This window comes from Falco cherrug, chromosome 3 (assembly GCF_023634085.1).
Source record: "Falco cherrug isolate bFalChe1 chromosome 3, bFalChe1.pri, whole genome shotgun sequence".
Lineage (NCBI taxonomy): Eukaryota > Metazoa > Chordata > Aves > Falconiformes > Falconidae > Falco > Falco cherrug.
In genome coordinates, this window is record NC_073699.1 from 76,320,245 (window position 1) to 76,342,602 (window position 22,358).

Below are 22,358 nucleotides of genomic sequence, written 5' to 3' on the forward strand. Positions count from 1 at the left end.
TTCTCACATATGACCCCTTGGCTTCTTGAAGGATTAGTTGCCAGAAATAACGCAAACAGAAATGTAGTCTCTTAACTTCAATATTTATACAACCATTGCATTATTCACACAGAGACCGGATTGGTAATTGTTGAAAGTTGTTATTTTAGATTTCTTGCATTCCTATGAATTTGACAGAGATTTGGGCTGGGAAGGCTTCCAGGATTATGAAGACAATTATGGAGAGACAATACCTTCATCTTCACCAAGACGGCTAGCAAGGTGTTGTTTATAGCAAAATTGACACTTTCAGTGACCAAAGAAACTGCAGTACATTAAACTACAAAAGAGCTATGAAAAGTTGAGCCTTCTTTACATCCAACACAATCCAAAAGGAAAGACGTAAGACTCAGATTCTGACTAAATAAATAGCATAGCAAGAACATTCTCTCCTAGCTATGGACTAAAAGGCAAGTAAAATTGCCACCACTGCACCTCTGAGGACATGCTTGCACAACTAGAGTTGGGCTGCTGCCCAACACAAAGCCTGCAGTTGAGACACACGGGCACTGAAGGTGAATATGCCTTCTTCATGATGATGATGAAACAGGAAGGCATGAAAGCTTGGCCGAGGAAAGAGAGAGCTAGAAGCAGATGCCCTGCTGCATAGCTTCAAAAATAAATACGGAAGGAAAAACAAGAAAGTAGTGGCCCCGAGCAGGATGTCTTGAGTGCCTTCTTGCAAGCCTGAAATACTGGGATTCACTAATCTATGAAAAACCTTCTGACAACAAGCCTTGAGACGGCATTCTCTGTGTAGGCGTGACTGTAGGAGTTACTGGGGAACCCTATGAATGAGCTTCCAGGGCTCACAGGATGAAAACTCTTATTTGGCATGGAGCACTGTGTGAGACTCTCCGGAAGGCTGTAGGAGGAGGACAAGTGCAGACACAAGAATACTTGTTTCCCTTTGATTTCCCATTCCCCCCTTGCTCTTTTCTGCATTTGTCATACTTGTGACAAAAATGGGAGATGTTATTGGGTTACGTGAATTGCTGTGTTCACTCTCCCCGAGTTTCTTTCCACAACCTCTTAGGAAAACTCAATGCAACAAAGATAATCTGTTCCTTCAAGTTGTTTCATCAAGTCTGCAATTCATGAAGCCTGAGGCAGAGAACACCTGCCCAGCAAAGCTGAAATGTTGCTGCCTGGTTATATTGTACAACTGGTGGAACCCATCAACTCTCATCTGAAAGTACTTGAAAGAAGATAAGATGGTAAGTCAGATGTGTCTTTCCACACCTCACTAAATAATGGAGGAGGAGTGAGACACACAGTGCTTACAATGCAGAAATAAAATATGCAGACCCAAAAATTCAGCATCTCCAGCTTTGATGCGATTTTTTTCTGTAGTAATCAAGCAAATATTTGGGACAGTAGCAGTTTTCCTGAATTATGAAGCTGAGGGTTCGGTCCACTGGTTTCAGGAGGAATTGGTGGCAGCTGAGCAATGTTCAGCAATCTACAAAAGTGAGCTTTCAGAGAAGTGTTGAAATCACACCAGTGAGGCTGATTTTTCACGTTACGAAGTATCCTCTACCTGTAATCTTTGCAAGCCTGAGGCTGTTCTCATTCTGGTTACAGAAGCGTTTTCCAACTGGCTGGAGTTTGTAAGTCAGGTTCACAGGAAGTGGAGTGAGGGCTGGTCACCGAGCCACAAATGTGCCTTCTAGGAATCAAATCCCACAGCTTGAGCCCAAGGTTTAAAATGCAGTTTTTCCATGGAAAATTAGCTTTAAGGTCTTTTTATGAAAAGCACTTCCACTGGATCAAAGCATGGGACCCTTCCTGGTTCTAACTCAGCCTCTGTTCCTAATTCCTTGACATACTGAAAACGGGTATCTTAAGCCAAGTGGGCCCTGCAAAATCCAGTGCTTTCTAAAGAGCAATAACACTTATGCTTAATCTGAAGTTACATTAAAAAATTTGAGTATACAGCTGTAAGAGATGCATCAAGAACAGCTATACATATCTAACAGCACCAAATGCTTTGATGACTTTAACTCGAATCTGCATGTAAATTTTACATAGCTTGTTCATAAACAGCCATCTGTAGTCATTTTTGAGGATGGCTTTCTTAAATAACAAAACAAATACCATCCAAACCAGAATACCCCAAACAGACTGCAGTTAGCTGCTGGGATTAAACAGCCACTTTATGAAACAAGAACATAGTTTTTAGGAAGGTACAGTATTTTGTTTCCTTAAAGACATTTGTTCAACAAAAATGCTATCACTTTTGAGTTAACTAACAAAACCAGTGAGGTAAAAAATCAGTTATTTATACACTGAAACTGAAAACTAAAGGGTTTCTAGTGTGCTGAACAGCAGAATATAGGTCTTTTTTATAAACAAACCCTACTGAAAAAATGACAGCTCTGGCACAACTCACAGTAGGAAGTGGGAGAGGCAAGACATTTTTCTGTTGTGGAGAAATGTAGTCTTGCTTTGAAGAATGCATGTCAGAGAGATCATCCTTTGAACTTCTTCTAACAGCCATTTAAAATATTTCTGTGCAGCGAGAAACTTTGTAGTAGAATATGTTAAGTGTTCAAAATGGTGAAAAAAATAAGAGGGATTTCAACACTGAGCTTACCCACACAGTTCAGCCTGGAGAAGAGAAGGCTCTGAGGACACCTTATAGCCATCTACCAGTACCTAAAGGGGGCCTACAAGAAAGCTGGAGAGGGACTTCTTACGAGGGCATGTAGAGACAGGACAGGGGGCAATGGTAAACTAAAAGAAGGTAGATTTAAATTAGATATTAAGATGAAATTCTTTACCGTGAGGGTGGCAAGACACTAGAACAGGTTACCCAGAGAAGCTCTGGATGCCCCATCCCTGGCAGTGTTCAAGGCCAGGTTGGATGGGGCTTTGAGCAACCTGGTCTAGTGGAAGGTGCCCCTACCCATGGCGGTGGGGTTGGAATTGGACGATCTTTAAAGGTCCCTTCCAACCCAAACCATCCTATGAAAAATCTCAGTGCTTGTGCACATTAGCTACTAGGGTGGACTCCAAAGCAAGTATACCAGCTAATGGCAAGATCTTAGTAATGCTTTACATTTTATCCCACTGGTTAAAATTTCAGTACAAAGTAAACCCAACATTACTTTGAAGTTTACAGATGAGATTATGCAGAAATAGTTGAGACTGGCAGTCTACCATGACTCTTAATAAAATCCCAGTAAAACTTTCTGTGAGAAGTTCTACAATAAAAATCAAAACCACAGAAGACTAATAACTATATAGGGGTTCGGATAGGGAAATTGAAACCTGATTCTCTACACAGAATATACCAGTGCATTTTCATGCAATATCATTGCAGAGTAATAAAGTACACAGTGCCTACAAAGTGCACGTATGCGCATTTCTCAAGCTTGAGTCTTATGAAAACTGTGAATATCTAGGCAGATAGCAGATTGAAAACAATCTCAGTTGTAACTGAGCAATTACTAAATACTGGCCTGGATTATTCTTCCTCATAATAAATCTCGTAAGACTGAGCTCAGGAGGAAGAATTTTCTTTAAGCATTTATATGAGGCACTCTTATTCATTAAGTCCCCAAGTCATATAAATTTGACTACCCAACCTAGTTTCCAGCCAGCAGAAAATATGCTTCAACTATTAGAAGGAATCTCTAGCAGCTCAGGCAGGATGGCAGCGCTCCTTGAAAGAAATGCTAATTAAAATAAATTGAAGTGACTCCTACACTCTCCCATACCCAACTGTATTCTTATACTAAAAAAGGAGGGACATTGCAGATAACGTTGCTTATCACACAACAAATATTTGAGACCAGGGTGTTTCACTATCTGTTCTCCCAGCCCCAGTGTAGGTGTAAGTTGCATCAGCAGGTGTAAATAATGGCATGCAACTAGATTTTTTGAGTGGTCCCTCATTTTCTGCATTTCCTTCTAGTATTTCTGTTTGAGAGCTACTTATTAAGAATGAGATCTTAGCCATTTTCTCACTGCTTATTCCAGTTTGTAGTCCAGCTCTTTAGCCTGCAATAAACTGCACTGCAACAAAGGGACAGAGTTTTAACACAGAACTGTACATTTGGCATCTTCAAACAATTATCAAAAATCAGTACCTTCAAAACTGGTACTGGATGAGAAAGTGTACCTATAAACCAGTTACTTTATGATCATTTCAGAGGCACCTGCCTGGCCTTTTTAGTTTTTCTTCAGCCAACCTTTAGGTCATGTGACATAAAAAATAATTAACAAGTGCTGTCCTCTTTTCCAGTAAGACCACCACATAAATCCCAAACTCTTGTATTCTATTTTTTCATATATACACCTGTATGAACACATATATAGTAGCTTAATGAGGGATCATATTCTGTGAACCCCTGCTACCTGCTGGCATATAGTTCTATTACACTCAAAATACTTAGTCATTGTTCTCATTATTGTTCTCAAGTATTGCACTACATTTAGCTCTCTGTGTTGAAGTTACAGATAAGATCCAAGGAACCTTCTGTGTCTACTAACAAGTGCCCAAAAAGATGTGTAACTGAGGTTTTGATCGCTCATCTTTCTCATGCTGCTCATGTGGTGCTATGGCACAAGGGCTAGATTGAACATTTTGTATCAGGAATTCATTTCAACAGAAATATACTTTGGTGATAATACTCCCTGCACATCACCTGCCTTTTTCACCCCACTCTGGCAGAAAAACTTGTCTCCTGTGAAAAGTCTGACAGAAAAGCTTTTCCAATGTTGGTCAAAGCTGGAACACTTGCACTTGAAAGTAACAGTGTTTCTTGCATGTGGTTTGACAAATATATATATTCCCATTCCTTTCCCTGACTTGACTAGGTCTTCCATGATGCCATTGGCCATCAGGTTCCCATGATCCACTAAAAAAATGGATAAGGCTGCTCCTTATACCAGGGGACACTGGTTTGTCAGAAGTCAAGTTCATAGAAAAACATAAGTCCCCTGAACTTCACGCCATGGAAACATCTCCAAGCTGCCACATTGTAGGGTTCAGGCATATTTGCACTTTTTGACCATCAGCTTCTGATTTTCAGTTCTTTTTTGAAAAGTGATCATTTCTGAAATGGCTGAATGAACTTGAGCATAAATACTGGCTCCTGTTGCACTTTTGGTCTTGTACCATTGTCTCGGGATTTGAGAAGGGCAGAAAAGAAATTGCCTGTCTATATGGTCTTTTGTGCTGATGATGCAAGCAGGACAAACGAGAATGGAAGGCATCTTTGCTGAAGATGGAATATCCTTCTATAATAATTAAATTTCACTTGTGTATCAAAAGTGAGTTTAAAAGGATATGCAAAAAGTCTTGGTATATGCCCAACATGAATAAGCATACAAAGTACCAGTGCATTGAAAACTATGTTCTTCATTCTTTCTAATGTTCTTCAGGACAGTGAAACTTCATCAATGAAACTTGAATCCCAATCACAACATGAACAATATCTATGTCAAAAGTTTGTCTACAAATGAACATACCATACTACGTAAAGCTAGTGACCCACTGAGAAGCAGAATCATTTAGAAGGCTAAGAAAGGAATTTTATACAGTCCTTCCTTATGAGATCCTCCCTAGAACCATATTTTTCAGTTCAGTGGAAATTAAAAAACCCTCAGATAGCCATAAATAGAACCTTTTAAGTACACCTTACAGGTAAAATAAACAACATCAACACCAGGTGATCTAAAGTCTCTCATTATTCTAACCAGATTTCTTTGATTTTTAGGCGTTTGCTGCTGGGGGAACAAATAAAGGACAACAAATTGTGGCTTCCTCTCCTCCTCTCCTTTCTAATTCCCACACACACACATATCCTGGCACAAAACCACTATCTTTTCATTATTTAGAACACTTCTGATATTTCATGGAAATAAGATAAAGACTTTATGCTATTCATCCACAAATTTATTAATGTATACATATTCTAGATACCATTCTACCGTCATCATTTGTGGCCTTGAAAAAAAGATAAATACTTTAATAGTTATACTGACCATAGAGTTAACCACATACTTAAGTACTTACATTAGCTAAAGCCTAAAACTGTAAAATAAACTCAAATCCAGCTGTACGTCAGGCAGGATACTTTATAAATGCATGAGATCCCTCAGCATCATACTGGTTTGCCCCTTCTGACTCTTTGTAAAGATATCGATAAAGAAAATTCAAAAGAACAGATATTCAGAAGTACACCTTCATTTCAGGTTACTACATTTTTCTGATACCTGATTTTGCCCGTATAAACATTTCATTAGCATATCTGAAAAGCTGCTTTGCCTCTTTGCTGTTCCACAGTACCATAGTATGAACAGATAATTTGACATATAAAATAGAGTTGTATCTCCCGTAATACCTGTACTTGCCTTTAAGATATTTATCTACTCTCTGAACCACTCAGATTAGTTGATAACAGCAAATTTCATGTGGCTGATCACATTTCATGTTCTCCAAGGCATAAACATTTCTGGCATAATTCTTTTCCTTTAAATCAAACTCTACTTTGCTTTATTTCCAGTGCCCTTAAAGTGCCTTGTACTGGAATTATTAACTTAAATGAGGTCTAAGAAGAACAGGACCTGGCTGTCTATACTCTCCACCAAACCTACCAGGTTTCTCCAGAAAGTTGCAATAAATTATAGTTCCATGACAACAAACTCCTGCTGTGTGTTTAAAAACAGGCATTTGTTGAAACTGATACATTCCCAGGAAATATTCGGTGAATTGGTAAATTAAAGTCCACAAGCAAGCAAAAGCCACTCTTTACTTGTATACTTCTGATTAATTCTCCCCCTAACCACAGCTATTTATTTTGACCTGAATGATGTTCAACTGGATGAGATACAGCTGCTTTGGTAAGAAGGGCTTGGTTTCAAGTGCTGTATGCACCCTGATTAGATGAGATGCTCTTGATCATCATCCCACAGCAACTGCTTTCAGCCCTAGGTTAACAAGTTTCCCCCAGAAAATGTGTGGCTGTCACTGGACTACCAAAACTTCTTTTATGCTGTTACCCCTGATTTTCACTGCCTATGTAAAAAAGCAGAAATTGAAAGCCCATCTGGAGTAAAGTGACACAGCACCAACAAACCGCAATTGCTGACTTGTTCTCTGTGGCTGAAGTGACTCAAGAGCCTGTTAGCAGACTTCTGTAGGACACAACAGCAATGGTCTTTTCACCACAGGCCAACGCATTTGCGGGCCCTAAATCTAGCATAGAACAGTGCCATTTCCAAGCTGGCAGCCCATGCAGGTAAGGCCAACAGAGCACTGCTTGTATAAATTTTGTTGAAATGTCATCTGAGTGTTCCAGAAGAAGTTAAAGCATTAACCAGAAATTGTGTATAAATCACATTTTGCAGGAATCACTCCGTTACAACAGATTGTGCAGCACTATTCTTTGCCACTCTTTCTGAAACAAGCACCCTAGGCAAACTTTCTAATTAGAGCAGCAGATGTATGCAGTACCATGTCTCTGTGAAGTTATTATGCCCAAACCAAATTTTGTCACTAGCAGCCAATAATTCGTTTGTCTACTAAGGGCCTGAAGTGGCCGTATCAATTATTTAAAAACATACTAAGAAGAGGAATCCATTTAAAATCTTCTGGGAAGCCCAGTTATAAAACAGTGCATGTTCAGATTTCATTCACAATATTGTCTTTAAAAATACAATATTACTAATTAAGGCTTAGTGCATTAGGCCATTAGAACTTGAGTGATTCATGACAGCATAACGATCTTGCTTATCATTTGTGCTTTAATTTATGGGGTAGTAAGAAAAAACAAAGGAAAAAAACCCTATGCAATTTGCAAAACTGAAACTCATCCAGAAATTGCTTGCTGTAATTTCTCCTGAAAAGTGATTTCACTGTGTTTTAAGTGCTATGCTAGTAAGAAAATGCTTCCTATCAATAATTAAAGTATAATGAAAGTTTCATGTGTCAGAAGACACCCTCAAAACAGGGCTACAAAGAACAACGTTGCTTTTCATTCAGACCTTCCACATTTTAAATCTCACAATAGCACTCTTCTCAAAGAGGCATTTTAAATAAACTATTTAGTGAAATATATGTCTATTCAAAATGCACCAACATCCGTAACAACAGTGAAAATTAACACAATTCCAACAAAAGTTGCAGTAGAAAACAAAGGTCTGCGTAGTGCCAAGCACCCCTAAATGCCAAGAGTAGCCATGAGAGATGTGGGTAGTTATCATATGTCAGGGTTATGAACAAAAGCATTAGAGAGAGGGCATGAAAGAAGCCTCATTTTCTACAAATGTGTGTTGATTTCAAGTACCTTAGTTGTCTAAGAAGGTCCAGCCACTGACCGACTGCTGCGGTTGGAGTGTGACAAAGGCACGCTTGGAGCCCACCACAGGCAACCTGTGGCATCCTCCTTGGCGCCAGCGGCCTCCTCATCTGCCCGGGCACGTATTTGGATGAAACATCTAGGAACTGGCTTGAATTCTGAGCTTTTCAGCCCCACGGCAGATGTGGTTGATATCAGCAGACAGACACAAGAGTTACCGGAGACAAGAGGGGGAAGGCAAGAAGCAGACTGCCACCAGCCTTTCAGAAAAAGTCTAAATATCACAGTAATTCTGCACAGTGATTTAAAATATCCACGTCTAACACCAACAAAGACAGAAGGTTAGCAGGATTTTCAGAGAGGTCCCTGGCATAAAATCCTCTTTAATATTGACAGAAACATGTTAGAGGGGGATTTTCCAGGAGGCCTAAGTTTTCAGCCAGCTGATCCCCCTGCCTCCTCACTCCAGTTATTATTGCACTCCACTGTCTTCACACTATGTGAAAGCACTTCTGCTAGCAGGCGGGAGGACCATCCAAATGCAGGACAGCCAGGATTGCTGGCCTTCAGCAGCATCCCTCAGGAGGAATACAGTCCCTCTTTTGCCAAGGAGGCACCTTCACTGTGACTTTGCTGTTTGGGAAGTTTGCAAACCAGCCTGCAAGTGAAATATGGTACATTGGATCAAAACATTAAGCAGGCTAAACAGCAGAAAGCTTACTCTTGAAACACGTAGGTCAGTCTGAACAACAAGGTTACTGTAAGCAAACCGCAGCCAGGACATTTGAAGGCAAGCCTGCCACATTGCTAAAACACTGGAAACACTATTGCAATGCAAACTCTGCAGGATTCCAAAGGGATGCTGGGCTCGGCATGAGGCCACTGACTTTGCAGCTGAGGAGCTGCCTGCTTCAAAAATAACTGAAGTCATTGTAACCTGAAGAATTAAGTAAACCTCTGACTAAACATTTTTTGATACTTCCCATTTTAAATGGTTTAATATTATAGAGCTACTCTTCTACATGGCATTTAGTTGACAGTTTAGAACAAGCAACATCTGGATCGATGAGACCATTTATATAAAAAAAAAACCCTCAAGTTTGTGGTGAGAAACATTAAATTTGCACTAAACTCTCTTGGCTGATCTCCCTAGTGCTGGCTATCTAATGGACAGAGGTCAGGCTGGAGTCTCCTGCGTTCAAAGCCTGTAACTCGGGAAAGGACCAGCAGTCATCTGAAAATTGTTCCCCCACCATCCTGCTGCAGGAATGGGAGTTAGCCTTGTCGTGTGGCAAACCCACTCTCTTCTAACACTGAATAAGGACTCTCTTTGATGTCTCAATCTTCCAGCAGACCCACTGCCTGTCATCTCCTGTGGCTTCAGCTACTTGGGCAAACTTGTAGCCTCCAATCCCCTCTCCACCTCTTCTCATGCATATAATCAATCTGTAACTACAGCTACTATTGAAAAAGTGTACCAAGTAGAGCTTCATCTCATGTGATAAGCTTAGCTTACCACATTTTGAAACATAGGTCACTTCTGCTCAGTAAATTCAAAACTCTCTTCAACAGGATCCCTGTTTAGCAGGCTGTGGTACACAAGTACTCTTGGTAATGGAGTTGCAGCAATTAGGTCTGGAACCATCTGAAGAGGCCACCTGTTTTTCAAGACTCCAATATTTTGATCAGTCTTTACCATGTAGGAGCTTGGCATGCCATTACAGGCCACAGCTGGTATTTCCAAGTTTTTGTACTCATCCCATTTTTATCATGACTTGATTCCTAAAAGTTTAAGTGAATAAACCTTGGGCTACATTCTCTCTCCCTGTCCCCTTGCAAAAGCTGGAAATCTCTAATTATGCTTTTCTTAGCTTCATTGCCATTACGCCATCACATTCACTTCCGTCTCTTTTTTCTTTATATTTTCCCTCCTGATTTATGGAACATGTAAAATTTTCTAAGGGAGGTGAGAATTTGTTCTTAATTAATACAACCTTATTGATAAAAAGGTTGCCTTTCATGATTTCTTTTGTCCATGCAGAAGTAGACCATGAATAACAAGAGAGATGTCACCCACAGTTTGAAAACTTTTTTGACAGGGCTTTAGTAGAATTAACAAAATGCAAAGCTCTAACAGGTTATTTGTTATGATCTTATTTGTTATGATCCCTCTCCCTGATGTGCTGATTCTTACCATAGCAACAGTGTGGAAAAATAATTGGAAAATCAAAAAAGCACATAAAGCATCCTAGCAAAACAGGCCACACGCCGCCATGACATATCTTTTTTTTTCTTTTTTGCCAGATCAATAGTTCAATTTGTAAATAAAAAAAGTGTTGCTGATTTTTGTAAATAAGACCAACATAAACAACATTTCTGCGTGCATTGCTGCATTCTTCTCAGCCACCATAAACATTCTAGTTTTCTGAATAGAGTTAGTGCAAAGGATTCCAGGATGTTGCAGCACTCTCCAACTGGCCAGCTGCAACAAGGTCTTTTACCACCACATACCACCCTACTTTTCATGCCAGTCCCTCTGCTACCTTCTCCTCGCCTGCCTCATCTGGGGCATGTGTTCTCTCCCTCCCTCCCTCTCCTTCTCCCTCCCCTTCTCCCTCCCCCTCTCTCCCTCTCTGCTTCTTCCTCAGCTGCTCCCTCTTCCTTGGCTGCCCAACCCCTTAACAGAACCAGCCACAGCTGCACCTTATCTACATCAGGCAACCCGCCACCCCTGAAGCCAGCCCACAGTTGTGTATTATCAATGCTAACTAACCCAGCTTCATTCCTCTACACCAGGATTCTCCCCAGCCCCATCCTTTGTGCATGCACACACTGGCAGCCTATTACCCTACATAGATACTGAATCCACCAGCTTTGTTGACCTCCTCTGGATGCATTTGAGTACTTTAACACCCTGCTTTAATTGTGAGGCCCAGAACTGCACACATTACTCAAGGTGAGGCCACATCTATGTTGATGCCCTTCATTTTTCAAAATAAAGCCGTTTCAAATAAATTCTTGAAACATAAAAAGGCCTGTCACTTGTATGTCCTGTCCTCTGCTTACATTATACTTCAAGGAACAAAAATTAAATGTACGTGTTCCTTTTCCAAATAATTTTAAAATTAGAAAATGACTCCAGAATCCAAACTTACTAATTTCCAGCTTCCCAAATGACATACAAGTGGTAATTCCAAATGAAATCCAATGCATTCCTGATTAGGACTGTGAGGTAGCCTGATTTGAAAATATTTTTGCTTAGAACATAATGTCTACCTCCTATTTGAAAGATTAACACTTAGAATATTTTATCTGTTTAAACGTTAATCTCTCACTAACTGAAATTTAAAGCAAAGGAGAAACAGGATTATTTTTTTTTTCCAAACTATAAACAAAGGTTCCTTATGTCTTACTGTAACTATTTATAGTAAGGAACCAGAACTAAGCCAAATGAGAATGAGTCTGCAAATACCCCACAGAACACTATGCGCTGGAAGATTAAACCTACTCCCAAACAGAAATGTGGGTAAGGCACTGGACACATTGCTCACTCTCTGAAGGTCAATACTGAAGACTGCTTTAAGATTTCTCATCACATGAATGAGAAGCATGACCAGAACCCTATTGTGTCTAACTTTACACCATTGTTTATCCTCCACAAGAATTCAGGAGTCCTCACCAGAGCTGAACTCTGTCACACAAGAACTTTGCTTTTTAAGCCTAGCACAGGAAGACAGCGAGCAGGCGCTCCATACTTTGGGGCAGTAAACACTGTACAGAAAAGGCCGCTGAAGCTCAAATACAAGATTAGACCAAGAGCAATGTAATATAAGTGAGCCACAAACATATTTAAGGGGAAAAGAAACCAGAATACTGAGACAGCCTCCAAATGGTATGGGAAATAAGAAAATCTCTAAACAGTTGTAAGAAGGCGTTTCATTAGTACATGAAATGAATTATATGATATCTCTAGCTGCAAGAGCAAGGGACTGAACTGGGTAACGCAGAAGAATCAGTCATACCTTCTTGCGAGTACATGATTCTCTATAGGCATGCTTAAAGAAAGAAAAAGCAGCATTTTAAAAGTATGTTATGAAAAGACACCAGAACCCATAGAACATGATCAAAGTAAAATCTAAGGCCATCAGCTAGCACTGTGATTCCTTAGAATTTTAAAATATTTATTTAAATAAGTTAGCTAAGATTTTTAAAAATACATCTTTTATTCTAGTCTAGACAGTGTGACATCATCTGCCAGCATCTTATTTCTCACAGTGCTGGGTAAACTGTTCTTTTTCAACCCTTCCCTTCAAAGAGTGGAATCCATAATGCAGTTTTGCATGCGTGTGTGTGTATTTGTGCATTATCTAATATTTTTTAAAAATCATTTAAAATATAGCCAATAAGACCTAAGTGCTTTATATTTCATTTATTACAAAACATATTCTAACCTTTGCCTCCTTTTCTCTGAAGGCATTTTATTCTGAATTTCTTTTTATTTTTCTATATTGTTTCTTATTCCAAGAGAAACCTGAAGCATGTATTACCATTTAAAAGTAAGCTTAACACATGCTGCACATGTATAGCACATTGCAGGTGCAGCTATGAGGCAAAAAGAGGCAGAAAGATGTTTTCTTTGGGATCCATAAATACCGGATTAATAAACAGCAGTACAGGTCAGTATGAAATATGCTGGCGCCCATGAAGGAGATGCACAGGAAGGGTGTGAGAGGGAAGCGTGAAGCTACTGGTGGGACTGCTGAGAGCTGGATTTTGTCATTCATGATCCAATGAGGTGAAATAAGCCCCAAGTCACAGGCACTGCTCTGTTCAACAGGGATCACGAGGGACAGGGTAGGTACTTGGGAGGGGTATAGTACTGCTGGAGCCTCTGCCCCCCTACCTTTCTGCAAGCTGTCCTGAGGGAAAAAAGCCCCACTTGATCACATAATTAAAGACTGCATCAGCAGGCATGACTACGGATGCTGAATTAAATGCACAGGCAAGATAAATACCAGCTTTCTGTAACTTTTAAATGCTTGATTTTGCCTAAGTGTTTTGAGCATCTTTTTTCCTTTGCATTCAGCCGTCTAAGCTGCTTGCTATAAATACTGTCCCAGGTGGCTTCTTCCTTTCTTTGTCTAACTACTCCAAGTCTTCCTAGCCAGCCTCTCTTCTAAATAATTTCTAACTCAGAACCTCACCAGGACTTTCTGACCAAGAGCACATATCTGTCATCAGTGTAAGTCAATTTTATGCTGCCCTTTCCTATGCCCTCCCCCCTACCTCTTTGCCTTGAGGCAGCAGTGGCGTTAATATGAGCAGTTAGTCAGCTGGATCAAGGATTGGATTGGGATGATTTTTTCTTTTTTCATATTAGCAGTTGCAGCACATAATTTGGAGGAATGAAGGAGTGTTCAGGACTCCTTTTGCAGAAGCAGCTGGAATTTTGCTCAACTGAAGCTGATCTTGAAACTACACTTTAAATTGATAGTGTATACAGCTCCCTTTTAGCCTGTCTTTTTGCCTTCTACCATTAGTTGTGCTGTTTTTCTCCCAATCCAGCCTCCATCTCTGACATCTGTCTTGTGCTTTTTCTCTCTCACATTTTGTTAAATCTTATTAATTCCACCTCTGTGCAATACCTTTCCCTCTTCCATCCTCTCTCTTAAGGACTCCCCCACACTTAACCTTTTCACATTTTTGCTTATAAATGGCCTTTGTTACCCTTTTGCTAAATCCTTTCCTTGATTCCAGCTTCTTTACTATCCCTGATTCCACCTGCCATTGCTTACGTCTCTAGGGTGCACATACAGGTGCTACAAACAAGCAAAATCTGAGTGAGACTGCAAATTTAGGAGTTGCTTTTAAGATTTTGGCCTTCAAGATCTAGCCTCAGCTTGTCTTTGCAATACACACTGGAAAGATCTCAGAGGAGTGGATGATCTGATATTATCCATATGGCGCTGCAGATTTTACCTTCAGACTTGAAAGAATCACAGAATTCTCCCCTTCCCAGATTCTTCCGTACTGCCAGGCAGGGGACTCCTGCCAATCCCAAATGCTAATACTAACACTGATGCCCACTCAAAAAGAATAAGGAGTCTTAAAACTAAGCTGGTGGCTAGGAAAAGTCAGAGCTACAATTCTTTTCTAGTTACTACCCCACATTACCACTGAAAGCCAACTATAAAAAGAGAAGGAAAATAAATTATCCTCTCCTGGTCTCTTATTTTACTATTACTGCTGCTTAAAAAATTTAGCTATGTACTACAAAACCCAAGGTGGGGTTGCTTTGATGGCTAATTAGTTGATGTCTATAGCATAGAATCATAGACTGATTTGGGTTGGAAGGGACCTTTAAAGATCGTCCAGTTCCAACCCCACTGCCACAGGCAGGCGCACCTTCCACTAGACCAGGTTGCTCAAAGCCCCATCCAGCCTGGCCTTGAACACTGCCAGGGATGGGGCAGCCACAGCTTCTCTGGGAAACCTGTTCCAGTGTCTCAGCATTGTCTCATATCTGACATGCAAAGAATTACCTATGAAATATTTATCTGCTTCTAGAATTCAAAAAGTATTTTTAAATCAGATAAAAATCCAAATATAGACAAAATAATTTCTTGCACGTAGATGGACATCCAGAAACATACAGCTAAAACATTATATTTAAACTACTGTATACAATTAATATATTTTAAATGTTCCTATATTTAACAGTTCTTTATTTAGATCTCAGATTTTAGAAAGGACTTTTAATTTATTTCATCCTGTCACAGAATCAAGCAGTGATGCGTTGCTGAAATGAAGTGAAAGTGCCAAGGAATTTTGGTCTAGGGATGCAGACTGCCTGGAACATGAGCCAACACATACAAGATAAGCTTCTCTGAGATAATAGTAATGATGATGATACTTCACACCTTCCCTGTTGTCACTGTTCTAGGAGCCTGTTTCTGAGTCTCTTGCTTAGGCAAGCAATCCCACTGAAGTCAAGGAACTATTTAATGCCAATAGAAATTGCTGAATTTAGCCTTAACTATACTATCCCATTTTACAGTTAGGGAAAGCATCACACAAACCCCACATTCAGTGCCACTTAGGCAGAGCTGCACCATGTCTCTGTAATGGTTAAGTGCAAGATAAATCTTAACTTTGAATTTCCACATTTTTCTAGTCTAAATCATTCCCCATTCATTACTGTAAGTCAAAATGTATAAAACTTTTCAAAAGGTACGTAAATGAAACAGAACATACTTCTCCATTGGTTTCACAACAGGAGAAGGAACCATTCACATTCTTATCTAAATATAAGTACTACACTTGTGAAGTTCTCCCTTTCTGCTCCTGTTACAGCCTCTGCAGGATTATATACATTTCATTAGGATTCTGAACTGCTGGTAAACCACTGGGATTTTGTCATGTGTAGAAACAGCCCTGAACTCCAAGGAAACTTAGAAGTACATCACGGCCACGTGCAGACTTCTCCTCCAGAAAGAGATATTTTGTGTTTTTCTTGAGGGATTTTCTAAGCCCACCTCAGGGCCCTATTTACTTCCCAGCTGGTGCTCCCTGTCTTTCACCATGTTGTCACTGAGTACTGGTGTATCTCTACCCAGACCGCCAAAGTAGCATCATAACCTTAAGGCATTGCCCCAAACTGGGGCTGGCCTGTAGCTGTTTTATACTGAGCTCGCCCAGATGAAAAGATGGCAACAGTGTGACTGATAAGGGAACTATACATTCCTGGCTGTTCTATTCTACCGGAGCTCAAATAACTCTACCACTTTGATTTGCTTAAAATTTTCATACTTTCACTGCAGATCAAAAAAACCCCAAACCAATCTTTACGGGAGTTCCAGATGACTCATTATAAAAGACACTGTTGTAATGCAAAGTGCCAGTAAGTTTCAAAAAGACCTTGACACTACAGAAGTCATTTATATTAATGAAAGTATTGTAACAAGCAGTCATTAAGAGGGATAAGTTCTCATCACACCTCAGTGGCCTATCCTAAAATCTTGTTATGAAACTAAACATTTTTTTTAAAATGCATGAAGAAGAGAATGCCCAAAATCAACAATAATAAATCCTTTTGTAAGTACTTTTAAGAAAACCGAGACAAATTTTAATCACAGAAGGTGTCATGCTGAACCATCCACACCCCCCAAAAACAATTAAAAGAACAAATTAAGGACTTTATCATCATTTACAAAAGATAAGCATTTTGCTTCCTTATAGCCTATGAAGTGTCTACAGCCTTTAAATATATCTAACACACAGATGAGAAAGTCATGGATGTTGCAAGGTAAAGAGATTCATAATCAAAATCACTGGATACACACACACACCCCCTGTTAAAAGCATTGCCCATTAGCAGAAATCAATAGCGTGTTATATATTTTGCCCTATAAACAATGCTTATATTTTGTTACTGATACCACTACAGCACTGGAATAGGTACCTAGTTACAAGCATTCAGTTACAGTACTGGATCGAATGGAAGAAACTGGCCCCACCAAGAATTAACTGGGCTGCTCCAAACAGATCCGGCAGGACAGAAGTGGTCATGGGCACTTACTGAAACTGAGTCCCATTCTGAGAAGAGCATTGCATTTGAATTCCATTCAAAAATGTGTCTCCTCTCATGAAGTATGAAATCTCGTGTTTGCGTCAAGCAATTTCTGAATATTCTATCTACAACACCACAACTATTCTTGTATTTGGTTGGAGTTGGTGGAGCTGTTACGTTGTGTTGTCCAACATTAAAAATAACATTCTTTTTCCCCTTCCTACAAACACTTTCTCCACACAAAGCAGCCTCCAGCCTACACAGGCAAGTAGGGTATAATAGCTGGATGTAAATCCAGGGAAAACTGGTGCAAAAAAAAAATGTACCAAAAAGAAGAATCTCTGTCGCTGGAGACTCCTATCCACAACGATTTTCCATTTGACCTCTTACAAACAGTTGTCATCAGAGAGGTGTGTCAGCACTATCAGACTGTAATTAAGTCTTCCATATCTGCTCTAATACAAAGGGAAAACCAAGCAGATGACTGCATGCAAACTGCAAGATAGAAAAGTTTAACACCGTTAAAGGTGAGAAAGTAACTTGCTACTTTAGCCCTGAAGCACACAGCTGCTCCAGCACCAGATAGTTAGATACTTTGCTTTCACAAGAGCCATGTTCTCCCCCTCCCTGCCATGCCCAAGCACTTGTTACCACCGACAATCATCCACATTCACCAAGACTGGGACAACAACTGCTTGTAGCTCTCTGTTCAGCACCTGGCTCTGAAGAGTTAGTTACACATGGTCCTCAGGAGGAAATACTGATTTTCTTCTATGTGTGAGCAAGTACAGCAGAAAAAAAAATAATCTATTTTATTACAAAAAGTATATTTCTAGAAGTCAAAAAGCAAATAAAAGTCAGCTTTGCATAAAGTAACCCATTCATCGAAACACTTTAAAATTACAAATATATTCTCAGATTGAAGCCCACACAGACTACCATTTAGGACTAGTAAAGAAAGACAGATTTACATAGAAAAATCGATTCATTTGTTTTCCAATGGATTATACTACTGCTTTTTAATGTATATTGTGATTGCATTCTGCAAGGATATAGATAGCACCCCATCCACAAAAACCCCAGGCAACACTGTGAAAAGTTTTTGTTTTCTTTGTTTAAAAATTAAGAAAATCCAGGACCAATATAGCTTCCTCCAAATGAAACAGCAATTTTACCCTGCAACAAAACACTACCAAAACTGATGGGTAATTGTAGTTTAGGAGAATGCAAATTACACATGTCCTTCATCTGTGGAAACACCACATCCACAGAATAAAAATTCCTCGGACAAAGTATTTTAGATTGATATTGCAGAATAATAAAGTCCAATAATACAAGAAAATCATTTCAGCTGGCTAACAGTAGAGAGAAATCCCACCTTACTTTTACAGCAATAAGCTCCACAAAGAGTGACTTCTGAACTCACTCTCCATTACTCTGTTTATAGCAGTTCACAGCTTTGTAAGGCTTGTTTCAAAAGGAAAAAAAAAAGGCTTTAGAGGTGAATAAATCCAAGGTTTGAGGTTTTATCCAAGCCTAAATTAAATGTACCTTTAATCTAGGTTAGTACATTATAGAATAACCTAAGTATTGGTGTGCTGCCATTTGTGTCAATAGGAACGATCACCAGATCAAACTCAACATTAACCTTGTTTCAGCATTTTCATATCCAGCTGAAAGCACTCTAGTCTGTCAGTTGTTACAATAAAAAAACCACAACTTGCTTTTTTTTTTTTTTTTGGTACAAATATTCCATCTGTGGAGGTTTTTTTCCTTCCACAATGTCAACATCTAATCAACTGGTGTAAGGAACTTGGTGCACAGACTTGTGAACGCTGCTCTTTCACAAACAGCTAAAGGATACCAAGAGAATTCTCTTTAAAAGCCCATGAGAACAACAATGCTAAAAGTTTTCAATTTCCCGACATATTTTAGTGTTGCTGTGTAAAAGAAAATATTTAATTGTAAACATACTATATGCACCCAATGTAAAATCTAAACAAATGAGACATTACAGATCTGTCGGCAATTGTATCCTTTGGAAATGTCATAAATCTGACATGATGAGGTAAAAAATCCTGATGAGTGCTGAATACAAGTAACACCTAGTGACTTCAGTAGGACTTGGGATATTTCAGCCTTCTCTGGATTAAAACAAGAAGGCATGATTTTTGCCAGCAGAACAAGAGCTCTCCTGTGCCACATGTGATTTTAACAGCAAACTATCAAATCAGAAAAAATGTATCACATCGCAGTGCTTACCAAGGAAATGTGTTTAACCAGTAGTCAGGGTTGAGCAGAACAGCAGCTGACAAGCTTAACATGCATCACCCTTATTTATTTATTTAAACTGCTAGTGCACTGGTTTTCCAGCTCTTTTTCTCAGTCCTGCATACCTTCAGGGATGCTGTACAAAGTACATCAGGTGTTTCTCCCCTCACTGCTATCAAGCATTAGGAAGAGCACAACTCACTCAAGGCATGCTTCCTGCTTTCACAACATCAATCAGCAACAGCAGAAAAAGAATCCCAAGGCAAACTTGTGTAAAATATTTTAATTTAGGCTAACAAGAAGAAGAAATGATGAAATGACTCTTGATAGCGCAAGACTACTTCCATTACTGCTCATTTTTGTTGAACGTCATCTACGCAGCATGTGGAAAGATAGGTTAATTTTGAATTGCATTAACTAGACAGGCAACATTAATGTTCCTGTATCCGTACAGCATGAAGGCCTCCAAACACAGATGATCACAACCTTTTTAGTGCATTTGTAAACTTTTAGATGCAAAAATGATTCAACCTGTTAGAAAAGTATGTATACAAAGTACTCTTTCATGTACTTTGGATCCCCTAGATTTCATAAACAAATTCAAGTTTCACCGTCAGACAAGTGTAATAATTTTCAGCTCTGAATATTTGAAACCGTGTATCATTACAAAGCCACTTCTCCTTCCAAGTTCTTAAGCAAGATCACTAGCTTGTTTTGAAACAAGGAAGATGAGAAAAATCCATGGAAAAGAGCTAGGGGCTGTTATTTTGCTTTATATTAAGTGACACTTTGCAAATGGCACCCTGGAAGTTACGCCTTAACTCCTTGTTAAAATGCAACTAAAATCTATATAACCTCACACACAGGTAAAATACATAGTTGAAAGCACATTAAAAGACTGGGGTGAAATCCGTGAAACAGATACATTACTTGATTGCCTCTGAATAATAAAACGTTTCCCAGAAGATTTTATAATAGACTGTTTTACTGTAGAAACACATTTCTGTCATCAACGGGAACAGTTAGCTGAAAGGCTGAATAAAGAAAAACAGTCTAAAACAACTTTGGAATTGGGAAGCAAACCGGGCTGCAACAATTCTGCTGGCTGGCCAATCTAATAATGTCTCATCTCTCTTTTTCTCACTGAACACTAATATGTGACAGCAAATGATCCATTTGCTCTGGATCACAATGCAATTTTCCCCACTTATCCCTGGAATAACACTGTCTCAGGCTGCTGGAGGAAAAGAAACGTTATCAATTCACGTTAGCCCTAAAGTTTTCCCTCTCAGCATTCCTCTACTAAGAAGCCAGGAGAGGAATGAGAGCCATCACCATGAAGGTGCCAGTAATGATCTATGGAAAGATGTCCTGGAGCACAAGGGACCGAACTCTGTGAAGAGGTCTGTAGCCTTCCTGCATCCCTGACCGATTTCTCCATCAGCAGCTTCTGCCATGCTCCTCGCTCTACATACAGTGGCTCTTTGGAAGCTTTATCACTCATCATCCCATAAACACAAAACACAAATGCACTTCACACATACATACGAGTGTACACACACTCAAGACACACGTGCACGCACACACACGCGCTCCCCCGACATCACATGCAATTCTTTCCAGTCCCCCGTGTATTGCTTAAAAACAGAAACCAAGCACACACACACAAAAAAAACCAAAAACCAAAAAAAACCCAAAACCAAACCAAAACACACACACACCCCAAAAAAACCAAAACAAAACACCCACCCAACCAAAAACCACCCCACAAAAAACCAAAAAAAAAACCAACAAAAAACCGCCAACAAAACACAGAAGGGGGGCCGAGAGGGTGGGGGGGGGCAAAGGGAAAAGGAGCTTGTTTTTTTCCTGCTGTTGCTGTGGCTCCCAAGCATGCAGAGCTAAGGAAGAGTAGTTCCCCACTTTCATCAGCTAGCTACATCCTTGGGATAAAAGGGAGCAGTCCGGAATGATGCTGAGGCTGCAGAAGGGAAAATAAGGCTTTGCAAACATGCCTGACTCCCCACGAAATTCTCTCCTCCACATCCCCTCCTCCCTAAAGCCTGCCTTCAAGGGGGGGAAAGAAAAAAACAAAACCAAAAAACCAACACACAAGGAAAAAAGTGATGAAAAGACACAACTCACCTTAACAAGGGGTGTTGGATGGGGTCAGAGAGGAGGAAGGGTATATAAAAAGATCTATTTTTAGCGGAGGTTGTGATAGTATTGAAACAGACAGACAGAGGGTTTGAAAGCAGGGAGAAGAGTATAAAAAAACGAGGGGAAGAGAAATTATCAAGAAGGTGCAAGTCAGTCTGGCAGGAGAGAGGAGAATCCCCAAGAAAAAAATAAAAAAAGAAAAAAAAAGAAAAAAAAAAAAAAAAAACCACCACCAAATGCCAAGCGGAGAAGGAGGGAGAGCGTGGCGGTCCCGGGGTTTTGTTTTGTTTCTCTTCGCTGGGGGCGGGCGGAGGCGGCGGGGCGGGGGGTCGCGTTTCGCCGAGGGGCCCTGGCTGCCTCCCCGCGGGGCTGCCGCGGCCGCGACCCTCTGCCGGCGGCTCCGGGCGGCCGGGCTGCTCCTCGCCCGGCTCCGGCGGCTGCGGCGGGCGCGGCGCTCCCGCTCCCGCGGCTCGCTGGGGCTCTGCAGCCGCGTTCACGCCGCCGCCGCTCCTCGGCCACCCCCGCGCCCGCGCTCCCGCCGCCGCCCGCGGGCGCCCCCCGCCGCCCGCCGCTGCGGGCCGGGGCGCGGGGCCGCTCCGGGGCAGGGGCGGGACGGCAGCGGCGGGGAGCCGCGCCCGCGGGCAGCACTCCCGCCGGGGCGGGGGGGGGGGCAGCGGCGGCACCGGCGGGGGCGGCCGGCTGCCGAACGGGCCGCGGAGCGGGACCCGCGGGCTGCGCGGGAGGGGTGCCGGCGCGGGCTCCCGGGGACGCGGGCGGCACCGGCGGCGGGACGCGGGCGGCCCTGCTGGCTGCCGTGCCCCCGCCTGCGCGCCGCCCCCCGGCACCCGGGCAGGGGGCTCGGTCGGGGGAGCCGTACTGGGGCACTGCTGAAAGGCGGCCGGCGGGTGTGCGCGGGGCGTGCTGCCTGCCCGCGGCACCCGTGTCGCTCGGTGTCATTGAGGAAAGCGGCAGCAGCAAGCGGGGGGGGCTGAGGACGGCGCTTATTTTCA

At 41.1% G+C, this 22,358-nt stretch overlaps 1 long non-coding RNA gene across 1 annotated transcript in view; it reads right to left on the minus strand.

The window, feature by feature from the left end:
* Positions 1–21,952, minus strand: part of LOC114017141 (uncharacterized) — an 81,779-nt gene extending 59,827 nt beyond the window's left edge. The window contains exon 1 of the long non-coding RNA XR_008731232.1: positions 21,334–21,952. This is a non-coding gene — a long non-coding RNA (uncharacterized LOC114017141). The remainder of the gene's footprint in view (positions 1–21,333) is intronic.
* Between the last annotated feature and the right edge of the window lie 406 nt (positions 21,953–22,358).